Below are 17,429 nucleotides of genomic sequence, written 5' to 3'. Positions count from 1 at the left end.
AGGAATCAATTATCCGTGACATTTATTTCTAAAAACTTTCGTCCGGATCGACGCTCTCGAGCGTTCGTAAATTCCTATCGAAATTAAAATCAAAAGAAAAAATTAAAATCTGTCGTGCGCGACGGAAAGCAGCTGCCTGTAATTTCATATTTAATCGCCGCGGCTAGAAATGCAATATTCCTTTAATTGAAAACAGAGCGCGCATTGTAAAACCCGGTTTCCCGATCTTCTGTACGCCGAGGCAAAAGAGATGAAAATTCTGTCAGTCGAACAAAATCGCGTTCTCTTTTTCCATGGATGCTTGATAATCTTGTATCTCTTATTCTTAGTTATTAATCGTACTGTCGTTAATGAAGCGTACTATGATTCTCAATTAAAGATATCGAAGGCAGTTTCGATTAAATCGTTTATGCGTTTCAATCGTTACGTTTAATCGGTGAAATTGCTACGTTATTACCTTTCGTTGCTTCCATAATAATTTTAATATCTCTGAAAATATCAGTCGAAGATACATTTTATACAGCAATTTATAAATGAAAGTTACAAGTATTTTATTATTTACGCAATGAAAAATATCTGTTTCGTAGGAAGAAATATGAAATGCGCAGGATAGAGAAATATCTCTACGTTTTGATATTTTTCAAACATGTCTGTAACTCGAAAGATAAAGGTTTCACGGACGAAGGCAAAATTATTCCGGATGAAAGAAGGGGGCCGTTCGATATCGGAGTCACGTTGAATCACGATTTCTTAAGACGCGATCAACGTGGAGGGTGTGTGCAGGAAACGATAACGGCAAGGCTACGTACGATAAATCAGGAATACGAGGCGAGGCGAAAGGACGTCTCTAATTTACAGACTAACTTGTACGTGTCGTAGAGTCAGTGGCGGGGCATTATCCGACATTATTAGGGACGAGATAGTAATTACGACACTGCGTGATGCTGCTGCTACTGTGTGGTTGCTATACGACATAATTAAATTACCGATAAACCGATGGAGAAAGCATGTAGAGACGTACATAGCTTCAGCACTCTGCCGACGACGTGTCACGAAATGCATGCGAATCCACGTTGAATCCATTAGTTGAAAACCATCGACCTAAAGAGAAGGAGAAAGAGAGAGAGAGAGAGAGAGAGAGTGACAGAGTAAGAGAGAGGAAGAGAGAAAGGAATCACCAGATACTATCGTCGAGCACACGTCTATTAACGAACTGGAAATTCGCGAAATTATCACCTATAATACCTTAGGAATTCCGAGGATGTTCAGTGTGCGTGGAAACCTCGTACACCTCTCCGCCAAATGGAAGTTTATATCGGCTGTAAACGACACGACCTTCGTTTGGTCGGTACTCCAATAGGCTAACAGCCTCTAGCGTCCTCGTTTCTAAGCAAATGACGCCTGTTAAGGGTTGATTTATAGGTACATTTTAGTCAGACTACGGTCACGGTTCGATCACGGACCATTCGCCACAAATCTTGGTCGTCCCGGTAACGATATCGGATCGTTTTGGGTTTTGTCATGGCGGTTGATTCGTGTTTAGAAACTGCAATTAATAATCTTAGTTGCCGGACTAGAATAGATGGAAGAATCCGTTTGTATCTGAAATCCTATACGTATCGTAACAGCTGATAATTACAGCGAATTTGAGTTACAGGATATTCTGTATTTTTTGTCATCGTACACAATGTAGTTTATAATGGTGTTAATATGATATTTGTACTTTTGATAAAAGGTTTTTGCAATGGTTTTGAATAGCGATGATGGGAATTTGCGAAACATTTTATTTCTCAAGTATCAATTCGATAGAACACTACGCGTTTCGATAATAGAAAATTCCAGGGCACAAAATCACTCTACGACAGATTGCTTTCACTCTCAAATAACTGTTACTCTCAGTTCCATTCATGAAACTGAATTCCGATCCATGAAACTTTCCACGCAATATACACTTCGTACTCCTTTTTCCTTTATTTTATAATCCTTGTCGCTCAATTCGGATTAAATATACCCAAATTTTTCACCGGCCATACATTAATCTCAATGTACCTAAGCAATTACATATTCGATTTTTCCTTACATTTCTGGTACTGTACTATTAATCGCTCGCAGTAAACGTTTATACCAATTTCTTGTTTCTATAATTTTAAAAAAAACGTCATTCGATATCACGTAGCTCCAAAATTTTGAACTTACCGAATCTTGAGACTTTGCACCAAGTCGCAATCTTGGTGCAAGAGATAAACGTTTAGATACGACATAACTATAGAATTTAGATCTTGTTGAATCTCGAGTCTTCGAAGTCCAAACTTTCAAATCTTCTACATTTTTAAACGAAGTCGTTGAAATTCCTGCGCCATTGATATCGAAGTTCTCATACTTCAAATTCGACGAAGCAACAAATAATTGCCTGAAAATGTCAAGCGTCTGCAAAATCGTATCAGCAGAGTCTCTGGATAAATCGTAGAACCTCAGCAAAAAAAAGATTAACATTTCCTCGATATTCCAAAGCCTTTGTAAATTGGAGAAGTCTAGCGCGAAAGTTTCATCGCGTTTTCATAAATCACTCCCATGATTACGACAAAATTTCCGTAATACCAACGACATACGCGCGCAAGCTATTAATTGTAATCGTTACGAAAGTATCGCGATTTGGCCCTGTGATTTATGACAATTTATAATCCGATATCGCTGTTCAAAGTTATCGCGGAATTCAATTTTTCCGTGGCGCAATAAAATACAGCTTCATAACTCGTGCTGCGCAACGAAAATAGATTATCCGTATACACTGTGTCGCGATACACTGGAAAATTTAAAACACGGGCGCCGTGCACCTAGGGAAAACATGGCGCGTGTAATTTTGAACATTAAATGCAATTTAATTTAGTATATGTTGTAATCTTAATTTAACGAAGAACGAAAAATATTTCAATTTGAACGTTGAGTCGTGAAATCGGTTCTCAGATGATCTTGAGCTAGGGAATCAAAGAGTACGTGGAATGATGTGTTATAACTGCTATTTCGTTTTGTCGGAAGCTGAGAAATATTCATTATGCATTTAACTTGATAGTTTGTACGATAATGAAAGTATATACTGTTAAAATGTATAAACGATGAAAAAGATGTCGTAATATACGTAATCTATACAAGGTATCAAAGATTTGTTACTAATAACGGATGTCCTAAGACTTTCGAGCCGGAATGTGTATGTTGTGACACGCAGTATGATGCAACGTGAAAGAGAAGGTGCAACAAGAAATTCCATTCAAATTTAGAAGTGGACGGAATTAAAGGTCGAGAAGAAGCAAAAAAAGAGACACCGTACGCATCGTTTTAATCTGTCGATTCGTCGGTACCACAATTCTGTTATCCTGTAGCTTATGCTTGGCAAGTAAATCTAGTTTACGAAAGAAATATTTTCCAGTGATTAACCACGAGACGGTGCGTACGTCGCAATAACGACGCAAGATAATGTACTTTAGCTACTTCGATTAGCGCGTAACTGTTATCAAATAACTTGCAAGTAAAACCGAGTGACACGGGGAAAGGAACAGTAGCTCGTAATAAATAGGTTATTCTCTCCGCAAGTATTCGAGAATGGATTTTTCTCCCTTAAAATACCAAGAATCGGCGATCAAAAGCCAGCGTAAAAAGCCAGACTGTATTCTGTATAAAACATCTCCGAAATAACAAAACCGATAGAGGCGCAAGCGAGGCGCTATGAAAAGCAGAATCGCTTAAAACTCGATCATAAAAAGGAAGCTAGATAATTCCTACTCGCTGTTTGAAACTTTACGACCGGTATTTAGAACTCTCGCTGATTAAGGTAGAAAAGAGCGCGGCCACTGAAAGGCCGGAAGGAAGAGGTGGCTGTGTAACGTGAAATAACGTTAACGACAGAGGTGACTTTACGGCCATTGTAATTTTTAGAAGATATAAAACAGAGAGTAAAGGTCGCGAGAGAAAAGTCGCGGGACCAAGAGACAACGGATGGAATAGCGCCTTTATTACGTTTCGCGAATTCTAAGAACCCTCGATGTCTTCCACGCTATTCGGTCGGCCATAACACGAAAAGGCGCTTTCGCAGGGAAAATGGCGCGCGTCGCACGATGGTTACGAGGAAATATGCCGGAATATTCAAAAGTCGGGACGCGACGTTTTCCCTTCTCGTGATAGCGATAATCTTGAAATTTCTCGCGAAATTCTATGGCCCAAAGGGGACACGAGCACTGAATAAACAACGGGTCGATGTTACGCGAATGCAACCCTTGGCACGCTTATTTTTACCGAGAAAAGCCACGAGTGAAATTGGGTGGTGTATTCTAGACGATGAACGTTTTACACAAAATTCCATTCTCTCCCTCTCTCTCTCTCTCTCTCTCTCTCTCTCTCTCGCTCTCTCTACTGTGAAAATAGGTTGGAATATCGAATGACCGCAGGAGAGCTCTCGAGAAAGTCGAACGTGGTTCCCTTCGGAGAACTTTCAGAGTCGAACACGCACATGATACTCCGCGCTTGGTTTACGCGGTTTATCGAAGGAACTGACCGTTTCATAGCTGAATTATCTTTATTAAAAAGAGAGAGTATTTGCAGTTGGGTTAGGAGAGGGACGCCTTTGTTTCTGTGGATTTCGTTGGATGAATTTGTTTGAATGAACTTTGGAAACGTTTTGAGTTATAAGTATTATTTACGGTCGAGATGTGAAGAGATTTTGGAGAAGCGGAGAACTCTCACCGAGTTTGAGTGTTTCTCTTTTTTTTTTTTTTTTCCACTTTGATTACTCGCTGTAGTTGAACGAATTCAAAGCAATATTTGATATTAAATGTGTGTTTTTCTCCGTAATATTCAGTGTTCTTTGAAACATAACGATTCAAAATTTGTTTTAGATCGGTATTTATACAATATTTTGATATCACTTCCATTTTATCGCAGCTCCAAAAGATCAAAAACTATTTCTTGGCAAAAGATTGTACAAAAAGAAAATTTTACAAAAAATTGCTAAACAAAATTAGAAACAACTGTACAAGGAATTTACCGTCGACTAATAGCCGGAAATAAAAAAGTTTCTTTAATTACAGCTTTTCTAAAAGAAAGAGATACTTATACTACATACTTACAATTAGCGAATAACTTAATAAATTTGACTATTTTCCCTGAATTTCCACGCCGCTTAAATTCGCAGAATTTCAGAAATTCTGATTCCAACATTCACTTAAAAGATACCATTTAAATATTCTAGCCCCACTTGCAACCATTTCACACTTCCGCGAACTAAATTCTTCAAACCCACACGATCTATCGAACCCATTTCCAATTAAATCGCTCGCACTGCTCGATATGTTTCGTGACGATTTCGCGATTTAGGAAAAACTGGAGAGAAGTCAAATGCAGTTTGTTCATTTAATTATCACTCGTAGCCATGGACTTTTCACAAAAGCTTTTTATTCAAACCGGTTTAACGGTTGAGAGAGTTTCCACCTGAAGTTTCGGCCAGGTCTCTATGAATATACATTATACATACATGTACGTACGCGCAGGCGAAAACACAGCGCGAGGCAATGCATCGCTGAAAGCCGATGAAGTCGCGAACACGATTAAAAAGTAATTGGACGTAATTCGATTTGCGTCTCCGCGCTTGGAATTCGCTTGAGCGCGACATCGGATTAGAGGGTGCACACGCGTGAAAGCAAACCCGTGCCGATGTTTCATCAGAAATAACTGACATACAGCGAATATCATAACGAGTGCTTCAAATTCCGACCGTGGAATTTTCTTTGAAAATATGCTTATCTGAGAAATTTGATAAAATTTGGCATAACCTGAGCCGAAATAATCGTAATAGTTAATAATATTCCATCGTATACGAGGTATTAGATATATTCGGTGTATACAATATATGGTGACTATAAAAGCGTATAAATAAATGTATGTTACATTAACGAGCGAAAATATTTTGACGAATTTGAGAATTCTAGGAGAGAAGCTGATTCGCATCGATACTTTCGTTCATCGCGTCATGTTCAAAAATAACTTTAGGTATCAAATGGATAATAAATATCGCATACAGCGTAAAAATTGCTTCGCAATGGTAAAACGATATAGCAAGGCAACTTTACTCTGTATCGTTTAAACAATTATGAACGGTGCTGTTTACCTGTACGAATATTATGTTACCGGCTACATTTTTATTAAATATTATTTTACCTTATTGTCGAAATATAGCATATAAAATATAAAGTACGAATTAAATATAAACATAAACGTTGAACGCAAAAATGAAGTATATACCATATTACTTATTATTTCGTTTACAATTTCCTACGGTTTCGTTTACTTTGCAATCGTTTCCGCGGCTCGTTTCATCGTACTAACAGTTTTACGTTATAAGAGAAAATGAAAATCAATTCAATTCGTAGTTTATCAAAATATTACATTCGAAGATTATCTTTTAATAAGATTTTACTACCTGATAACTGTTCGACGTACTAAATCTCGAGGAAGAACCCCGTGATAGGATGCTGTTGAAACGTCTGACGAATATTAGAGGATAATTTACAGCAGGCATCGGTAGTTTTCAATGCCGGTGTCATCACGAGCCACGCGGAATTGCAGTCGCACAATACAAATCGTATCGCTAGACTGCACGTGTGCATCGGTGCAAGCGACGATGTGCCGCAACATTATCGCGTCGAGTCTATTGTACACTGCACGCTCGTTTGCCAGCGTCATCCTAAAAACTACCCCCGTTCGACGTTACTTGAGGAGAAACAACGTGCCGTTACCACGTAAAACGTGGTAATTTCACTTTTTACGATCCTAATAAAAAGATCTTATCTCTCTTCACGTACGTAGAGCTTAGGATTCGTGAAAACAAATAGGATTTCATAAATTTTCGCTTCGAAAGACGAATAAAGTTTTGACGCGAGTTAAGTACACGAGGAACGAGATAATTGATACAAAGCGATATTTCTGATCGATTTTAATAATTTCCTCTTTGATTAGCAAACCATGAATTGCGTATTCACGCTAATGTGCACCAACGTGCATTATTGCGACAACATTCGCTGTGCATTCTCTTGGATAGAGTCCAGTCATTGAAGATAGCGATGCTAGAAAATGGATGAGGTAGCGGTGACTCGACGCGATTAAGCGGAAACTATTGCTCAAATCGCGTTGTTTATTACTGACTAAGAAGCAAAACTCTCGGAGTAATCCTTTATACGCGCAATGCAAGTTTATTCGCAGTTCTTCCACACGATGATTTAACATCCACGTCATTTTACATTTGATCGTTCACCGATTAATTCGAAAAATATTATACGTACACAGAATCGTGAAATATTTGAACTTGTACTATATACTTATATGTATAACTATAATCTATATAACTTATACTATATCACTAAGTAAAAGGTCTTGCATCTCCGTTGAGTCTGCATCGAGACAAGATTATCATCATAAGATAAAATTACTAAGGTATCTTGAAACGTACATAGAAATTACAAGACGTATGTCGTAAATTTCATAGAAGTAAGAAAAATATTTAATATAGCATGAATAGTCGTCTCGAACATGTAATTAGTGTTAAAAGCATGGTCGCTAAGTATATCGAGGTTTATGAACGTAAGTAACTGGCGAATTGCGATAAACATCACGTACTTTTACATTTTGCAGTTTATTCCCAGCCTTGCCAATATAATCGTGATAATCGTGTCTCGTTATTGCTACCGAACTTTCCATAAAAGAGAGTTCCCATAGCGCGTGTTCGAACGCTTTTCTAGATCACCGTATCTACTCTCTTTAAGAAGTTTGTAACTTAAAAACTTTCGTAAATTCAATTTTTCAAGTTTCTTTCAAATCTGGTAACTGGGATATTGGAAACGTACAAAAAGAAGAAGATTCGACGATAGAAGCTAGAATTATTTAAATTTCCTATAAGAGAGACGTAGATCGTTTAAAGCGATACAGTTCCACTGAACAAATAAAAGAAACAATTCGTTGTTGGCTGCTGCAGATCGACGCATATCGATGCTTAGTGGAGTGTGCGTGTATAAATTCGTAGCAGCGCTAGCCGGGATATTGCAAATTCGATGGTCATTAATTTGTTCCGTAACCAGGTACCCGCGAAAACCTGCATCCGGAGACCTGATGGATGGGCAAACCTAATGGCATGGATCTAGCGCCTCGGTTAACCCGGATTATTCAAAAGCGTTTTAATCAACGGTACTCGTTAAAAATCGTTTGGATTGTTCCGGTGACCAATTAGTGGCGATTGTCAAAGTATCGACCTGCACACGAACGACCTGCCGACGTGGATTAATTCTCATTTAGACAAATATTCCTAATTTTCCGAGCGATTGAGTTTCGGCAATTTCGCTGAAACGAATTGTGCTGCAAGCGTATATTATAAAAAAAAAAAGTACGTTCAACGTTCTGGCAACGCGGTAATTTTGTAATATTTTTAATTACCACGGAGCAAGCCGTTATCGTATTTTCTATATTTCAATATTTGTCGAATCAACAGAGAGATATTACCGGTCCTATATAATTATTTTATCAAATTCTCCACCAGAAAAGAGTATCCTGAACGAGAAGTAACGTTTACACGGTGTGTTAAATAGAACAGTTAAATAATTAGGTACTTTCAGCTGGAAGCTTGAAACCTTCTTTAAAATATAATTACGCGTGTGTTAATTATTTACTGATTACAGTAATTTTTAAGTTAGAACATTTAACTCTGCTTTATGTTTTATATTTAAGCGGCAAAAATCGTTAATCGTGTAAAATATAGAATATTTTATTTTGAAGTCTGGAATTGTAATAATAAATAAATATAATATTGTAGTATCGTGGACGAATGGCCTACGAAATATCGGGTGAACCATAAACAATGTCGCGAGAAAGTCTAAGTGCTGACAGGCCCATCAATGTGTCGTCTGTCCTTCGGTCGAATAGTTCCGCGGAAAATGATTACAATCGCGGACGGTTACGGAACACGTACGTGGTGGAGCTATGAGAAAAGACAAAGGGATGCTAAGGGAGAAAGACGAATTAACAATTAGCGTGAGTTGAGAAGTCAGAGAGTGTCGTCCGCGTGAAAGGGAGCGATGGAACCATAGTGACGAGAGTTGCAAATTATTATTTAGTTGTCTTAGTTATAGCACATTATTCGCGTTAAATAACTATCGTTTCCTGTTTAACCAACACCCGTTTAATAAATAAAATCCTACAATATATAAACGAGCGAACGAAGGCAAACAACGAAATTCAAAGAAACAGCGTAAAAGTAAAAATAAATTTATTATAAAAATAAAAAAAAATATTCGCGTAACTGAACTTCTTATAGTTGGCTATATACCGCGTCATAGGAAATCGTGACGTAAATTGCATTTCCCTCGTGAATGCAACGATTCTACGAATTACGCTAATCTATGCGAAATAGAATGTTTGTGGAAATACGACTGGATTGTTACAGTTTCATAGAATGTATCGTTGACACAGATTCTCAAGAGTCTCGCGTGTTCCGACAAATTCTCGATTCGGCGGAACGGTGTACTCGCTTCATACAATTCAAATCGAGTCCTCCCAAAATTCAACGTGATTTTGGTATTTCATATGTTTCACTGGCAGCTGCGACTGAACATTTTCCTTCCGTGAAATTCTGACGTCGGCCAGAATTCTATATTACATATCCGAAACGTAAACTTGCTTTACTAGCATGTTAGTGGACTTTTACTTGGACGCAAAACAAATATGTAAAGTGTGTAGAATATTTTAATTCTCTAGTTTGTGAACTTTTAGTTTTTGATTTTTCACTAATTATACGCTTCTTAATAAAATCATCTCTTTTTGTAATGGTTGACTAGCCATGAGTTAACAGAGATAGTTGTCTTCTCGTTGCTATAAAATTTTAAAGCGCAGAGTTTCTTAATTTCAAAATACATCGTATTTGTTTAATAATTTTCGTTTCGTATTATTGAACTTGAAGGATCTTGTCGCGATCCTTAAGCTTAATCCTTTTGAATTTTAATCATAATCTAGACTGCGGTCGTCTATTAAGAAAGATCTATTAAGGAGAGGAGAATTTTGCACGTGAACTCGAAGGAGATCAATTACTACCTCGAAGCTATAAGTGGCTATCGTAATCGAAAGTTAATTTAACCGATTTCATAAAATCCCCTGTCGAGGTACGCTACAAACGACCCTTGGGAGACCATGAAAGACACTCGGATAGAAAATTCACCGAGGATATCTATGACCTGAGAGGGTGCTATCAACCGAAAGAAAATGGTTCTTCTGCTCGAGCAGCAAATCCTTGCTGCTCGCAAAGGCATTCTTTAAGATAGAATCGCGTACCTTCGCGTTTCTGAGATCTCTACCCGGGTTCACCGCGAAAAAGAAAACGTTGACCGACGACTGGATCGTGAAATATCTTATGAATTGCGACAACGAACTTAAAATCATCGAGTTTTATCGTACACGTGTTTGAATATCTCAAGGATTCGAATCGATCCTGGTCATCCGGACGACGATTAGCTTCAAGTTAGACCGTGCATGTGTATTCGTTTATGAAACGTCTAAAGATGCAAATATATGTAAAAACGAGTATAACTATAACGAATATAAGTATAACATAGAAATATCAAAAAATATAATACACGTAATTTAATGTAAATATAATACAAGGTAAAAAAACATTTGGGAAATACGATATTATTTAGTGAGAAATTTATGGATAAAGTATTCTGTTGCCAGGATGATGTTAATAGGATTCCGGATAGATGTAATATTACATGGTTAAATCTGAATTAAATCTCGTTCGTTTACACGTAACTACATTAGTTTGTATTACGTTTAAACTGGATTAATGAAAACAGATCTTCACCGACAATTAATGACCCTTATCGCATAAAATACAGAATTCAGAATGAAATCAAGCGTCCTGAAATTAAGCAACCACCTAACCTAAATCATTAAGCATAACTTAGCCCATAGTACCGGTTGAGGATGAAACTTTGCAAAATTTAATATACTTACGTTCTACCGAATTCGATACTTTCCAACTACGATATAAACTTCGATAATGACGAAAATTCAATGCACGAACGTAGTAAAGGTTTCATAAGGTCGGGCACAAGTTAACGAACTTTATACCATTCGTTTGACGTGTCCGACTTCACAGCCGGTATCAATTTCCATTTTTAAGTGACACCGTAAATTTCACCGGCTCCCACGTGAATTTCTATCGCGCAACTGATTTCAAAGTGTCCGCGTTAGTTTCCCAAGGGTGCCACAGAAAACATTCACCGTCTGAAAAGCACCGTTCGACTCGGCGAATGCATCGCGAGGCCCCGAACTTGCCCGCAATTCATCGCTCTTCGCCCTTTCCTCGGCAACGATTCATCCCTTCGATTTTACGCAGAACGAAACGAAAGTTCTTCCAGCACCTTCGTCGGAAATGGCTGTTTTTTTCATTTTGCCTCGCTCGTTTCCACGCTCGTGCAACTGTTAATTTCGCTGGAACAGGGAACACGCGCTATTTATCAAGCGGCTGCGTCCTCGCGAAACTTGTAATTTTCGTCTAGCTCGATTTATCAAACGACGTCCGCAACGTTTCCCTGCCGGGCTGAACGCGAAACAACACGGAGAAAACAAGGCGAAACTGCCCGTTCGGACACAGTTGAGTTATAGTTTCCTGGTCGAGGGATGAAAGAACGAACGGCGACTCTGGGGAACGGCCGGTATGAAAGCTTCTTTACGGACGACGTCGTCGACGCCAGACTCGATATAAGAACTCGCGCAATTCCCACGCGAGGCATTTACCTGCGTTACACGTGTACGTACACGACCCATCCCGGATCGAGTCCCGAGAGAACGCCGTATCCTGGCTCGCTACTTCGTCCTGCGAGACAAATTTTTCAACGATATCAGGCGAAGCTTTCTTAAATCGTCGGGAAATACAAATGTCGCATCGTACGTGGATATTATTTTTATTTCGCATTCTCGTTTTAATTGCGCTCTTCTGTCGTCCAAAATCGCCCTAACCCACCTATGCTTTCCCGATCATCTTCGGTCGAATTGTATCGTTGGAAAACTTCTTTAGCTGGAGCAAGGTGAGAAAAAATTGTTATTCGTAGCTGTGCGTGTTTTCTCGCTTCAGATTTATGGTACAGATATTCTTAGAACATAAAAAGTCTCGTAAAAAGGTCGGGAATCGCAGCAGTATTAAATTTAAGGACGGCATGAAAGAATCATTCTTCGTGTGTACGACTTCTTCTGTCGATACTCTTCTTGCTTGTTGATATAAAAATTTTGGGATCGTAGCTGTATCCCTAGATAAAAATTCTAGATATTGAAATAACGATGTCTTTTCGTTCTTTGGGGCACAGAATTTTAAGACAAGGAAAGATCCTAAATTACGATTACTCTGGATGGGCTATGAACACGTAACGGGCAAATTAGTACGTGTTTTTACCGTACGTCTGTTAAACGCGTGTTAGTCGTATCTGTAACAGAACGAAATCACTGGGATATGTCGCTGTGCTTCGAGTTATCCTAATACGTCAAGATAGGTTGAAAAATATTTCGCTATGTATATAGAAACTAAATAAAACTATTTTATTAAAATTATGTACATTTTGTAGTCCACTATGCACCAGAAAGTTAAGGGATAACTCGCGACGGTTTTAATATAAACGCGGGAGAAACCTTTGTATAGGAAATTCCATTTAGCCGTGCTATCGATTGTGAAATTATACGAAATGAAAACTTCGCGAGAGCAAAGATTCTTTCCGTGATAATACAGTTTCAGTTTCTTCTAACTTTTCTCAACGTTTATCTAGCAAAACCACACCCACTCGTGGAAGAAAGATTTGGTGTAGCGGAGGGAGGAAAAATATGATCAGGCTCGATCAAACTTCTTTAGTCCATTAAACAGATAAATCGTTCGCCTATAGGTTCGTCGAGTATTCCGATTCTTCGTGGATATACAAGACAGTATTTGCGTAATAGCGGAATCGTATTATAGATAGATACTCGAGACGATTTAAACGAGTCGGTGAAACGATGTTTATCCGATTTACTCAACGCAAAAACTATTTTCCTGTAATTGCAAATTTACGCAAAGAGAGTCTGCGCGTGAAACGTTTTACACTTCGTCGTTGTTCGATGTCTGATTAATTGCCTCGTTAAACGGAAACTAACACCAGAGTTATCTTACACAGTAATACACTAATTGATAATATCCTAGTAAGACGATAAGCGACAAACATATCTTTATACAAAACGACAAACTGCATCTACATTTTCACGATTTTACAGCTTACGTCGTACTCAGGTAAGCTGCGAAATTTACTTATAGAATTTTACTTGTTTTACTATCTACTATTATGCAAAAAAAAAAAAAACTCACTGTCTTTGTTAACTTCCAACTTTTGGCTTGTAAAATTTCGCTACTTAGAGAAGAAATTAGAGATAAAGCTAACTTGCACGCAGCATATACAACTTGCATACTCAACAACTCGATAAACGAAATTGCAAATATATTTGCGAGCTTGAAAACATCGACACATGAGATTTCGATGGTTCGTGATACACGACTCCAGTTTATGAGTTCAGCTATCTATTTTCTTTCAAATATCCGATCAGATTCCTGTTACATATGCATGAATATAGCTGTAACCAATACCGCGGCAGAATTGGATGAGATGTTCGTCATACATATGTAATGCATGGAATCGTGCAGGACATGCGAATGATGCTGACGCGTGTATGTCTTCTTCGCGTATCCTTAGCTTCGCTAGCTGGCAGATCGTTATGTCTGTCCTCGAGTTTTCGAGGTCGGCGCCGACCCGCTTAGCCGTGTGCTTTCCAAGAATCGATCCGAACAGTCGAGCTTCGGTTACTTTTGTCGCAATCCCGTCGAGAATCGCGATTGTTTCCGATTTTTCGGAAATTACAACGAAGACATCTCTGAGTAAAGACGTAGAATCAAGAATCAGCTATTCTAGCCAAATTGATCGGAGAACTTGTTACCGAACCCTTCTAAGATTTCAAGTTTATGAGAATCCTAAGTACGCTGGTTTTTGAATCTGATACTATTAGGTCGTCCGAAAAGTTTCTTTCGTTTCATAAGAAAATAATAGACGCACAACATTTTTCGTTGTATATTACGTATGATCCATTTTGTTCTATCAGGATAAAGATCACAACGTTCGACGGATTAGGTTTCATGTTTCTTTAAAGATGCGTCGTTGTAAAAGACGTGTCTGTAAAAGAAGGACACTTTTCGGACAACCTGATACATAGAATACATATATTTTTTATCTATTCTTCCTTCAGAAGTTCATTTTCCTTTCTTTTATCGATGAAGTCTCGAACGAAATCACCACTTTGTTAACCCTTTGACGGAGTAATAAAACAGCGAAAAATTGAGAATTCGTTTTTTTCCTTATCGTCGAGGCTATTTACGTTTTTCGCGTCAGATAGGAAAAATGCAGACTTGTAACTTTTTACAGGAAATAGCTATTAAGAATTCCATTACATATGACGACACTTGAGACGTGAAATTTATAGTACTGTGTATATCGAATAGCTTTCTCGAATTTGCACTGGTCTATACCGTAAAAGGCTAAATCTTTGACAATAATTATAAAAATATAAAAACGCTTGGACGTTCAATGGTGAATTAGATCAGTGCATTAAATATCCATTAAACGTCTTTAGCCAGAGACTGGAAATAGTATCTTCGATACTTCAGCTTCCCAACAGTCGTAAAGCAATCTTGAAGCAATTGCCGTAATAAATTCGACGACCATAAATTCGTACCGACAAACGTGTTTCTACTTTCGTTGATTGCACATTATCCTTGACAATTAAAGTGAAATATCCATGGAAATCCATTTACATTAACTTCGTGCAACTGTTGAGAAAAGCGTGGTCGGTCCGTATTTTGTTCAACTCCTATGTTACTATACCCCATCAAAATTAACATCGGTGAGCTGGAATTGGTCGAGCAGTGGATTTACGTTTCAAACTTTCCCCTACTCCAAATAAAACTTCCAGCTAAATACGTGTTCGAGTGCTGTGAACGATCGAGAGATTACCCGAAGCGAGACGGTGGAACCGACCTACGGTTCAATCTGATTTGGCTAAGCAAATCCATAGATTCTCGTCGCCCTGGGTTTACAAATTTTCATCACGGTTTCGAAGATTCGATTAAGAATTCTTCCTTATTACTTCTTTCACGATGGAAACTTTGATCGTAAACCAACTTCCCACTCGAATATTTCAATAAGTTATTGCATTGAAATCCATGCTTTATGGCAGTCCGGAGAGTGCTCCCTTGAAGAATTTGCGCTTTACATTGCTGGAATTTTCCGTATAAGTAAAAGTAGAGTTTGTCATTGGGCGATAGAACGCAAAACACGAATTTTTGTAACTAGATGGCAAGGTGTTTTACAGAGTGTACTAATTCGGTAAATTGGCTTCGATTATTAATTCACTGATTGTTTAGTAAATGAATACATTTACGAGAAATAGCAGATACTTCTTACATAATATTTTTTTACGGTCTTGTCTTGTTATTGTCTCGGATACTCAGGACTATTGCACTCATTTTCATATTTATTTTTAGTAGATGCTTTTGCCAAAGGAGTGCAGTGAAACTATAAAAATTTTAAACGATAAAAATGTATAGGTCCGTATGTTAGACCTAGTTCCGAAGATAACGTTATAATTGAAATGTCGAAATACAACGATATTACACGCATAGGCACACAAATACCTTTACACGGACACCCATACAGGCATTTGAACAGGACACTTACACAGGTCATACTCGTTACCGTATAGAGAGTGGGGTTCAAAATATTTAAGGGATCGTGGGTCACTACCTACGTCTAGTCTGAGAGTAACTGGCCAACTGTCAACAATCTCCATACGTTGTTAATTATATCACTCGCTTATATACAATTTGTTCTGTAGTTCTGTTTAATAAATATCACTGAATATTATTTTAACGTAAACATCGTGTCTTCCACAGATTATTAATCTTAACTTCAAGATTAAATTCTAACATAAAACATAATTATCGAGATTGCGTATGTAAAACTTCAAGCGAATAACGCTTATAAAAGCTGCGAGACATTCGAAAGAAAAACGTGTACGCGTACATTTATTAAATTTTACACGTGCGTTGCAACAAATCTACGTTTCACACAGAACATTGGTAAGACGAGAAGGAAATTTTGTTCGCTTTAAAATCCACCAATTTTCGACCTTTCATTAGCTGATCCTTTTAACGAGCCCATAAGTTCCCCTGGTAAGTCTTCGAAAAGCCGTAGGATCATTTTTATCCTGAGCATTAGTCGCGCACTGAACTTTAAGGAGGTGGTGTTGAAGCTGAAAAAGCTTGATCAAAGGAGGCGAAAGGAGGAGAATGCTCGTCGAACTGAGACGTCCTTTGTTTCCTTGTGAAGTGCCCTTAAGTACCCGTCGCGACACTGTCACGCGTAAAGAGCAATACGCTGCCGCCCCGCGCCGATCGGTTATACACTTAAAGCGACGTCGAGACCCGATCGAAGGAGGCAAGCTCCGACGATCCCGAAGGAAATGGCCTTTTGATCCTGTCGCGAGCAACGAGCTTCGCTCCTCGAGTAGCTGTTTAAGAGCTGACATTGTGACAGCCCCGTAGATTGTTTCCGTCTTTGTGTTTTGAGACTCTCGTTGCACAAAGAACAACCATCTCGTGGATACATATCGCAAACATAAATAAGTTGCAGTTTCAGTTCCGTGTGAAACGAGATACGGTATGCTCCACGAACGTAACGTATTAATGTATAGGAACAGAAAGTTTCTTCGTTATCGTGTTTCGATAAATTTATTCATCGCAACGATACGACGTAAGGAATCGCAAAGTGTAAAATAAATTTTGTTAAATTGTTTGCGACGCTCCATCATAATTTTCTTCGACGAATGTTTTAAACAACGATAAGACTAAAGAGCGGATTAAAGACGAAAGGACTATGAACGTAGTTCATAGGTTTTAGCCTCGTACTGAAACAACGATCAGACCACGGAAGCTTTTTTTATGTAACTCCTATCCATTTCTGCCACGTTTATTTCACGTTATTCGTTATGGTATTACCATCGTTTTCTACGAACATATTTCAATTTTAGTGTTTTAATATCCTATAATTAATGTACCTTGTGGCACGAAGAAAAATTGCAATGCCGCGTCGTTCATAAAACGTTCGATTAATCCAGGCTCAACGGTTTTTAATTTTGACGCATGCCGCGAGCTTTATCATTCTAAACGCGATCGGGTTCGAATCCCGTCAAATGATCCGTGGATAAGCCGCGTTCGACTAAGACTGACGCTGTACAGGCGAACGATTGCATCAATCTCAATTAACATTGAACATACTGCA

The 17,429-nt window shown here is 38.3% G+C and overlaps 1 protein-coding gene across 1 annotated transcript in view; it reads left to right on the top strand.

Annotated features, from left to right (window-relative positions):
- LOC139997821 (dipeptidase 1) overlaps positions 1 to 17,429 on the top strand; it is a 235,545-nt gene that overhangs the window by 23,439 nt on the left and 194,677 nt on the right. The gene's annotated exons all lie outside the window — the stretch shown is intronic.

The sequence above is a fragment of the Bombus fervidus genome, chromosome 2, assembly GCF_041682495.2.
Source record: "Bombus fervidus isolate BK054 chromosome 2, iyBomFerv1, whole genome shotgun sequence".
NCBI classification, from domain to species: Eukaryota; Metazoa; Arthropoda; class Insecta; order Hymenoptera; family Apidae; genus Bombus; species Bombus fervidus.
The sequence above is the reverse complement of the archived record's forward strand: the minus strand, read 5'-3'. Positions and strand labels throughout refer to the sequence as shown.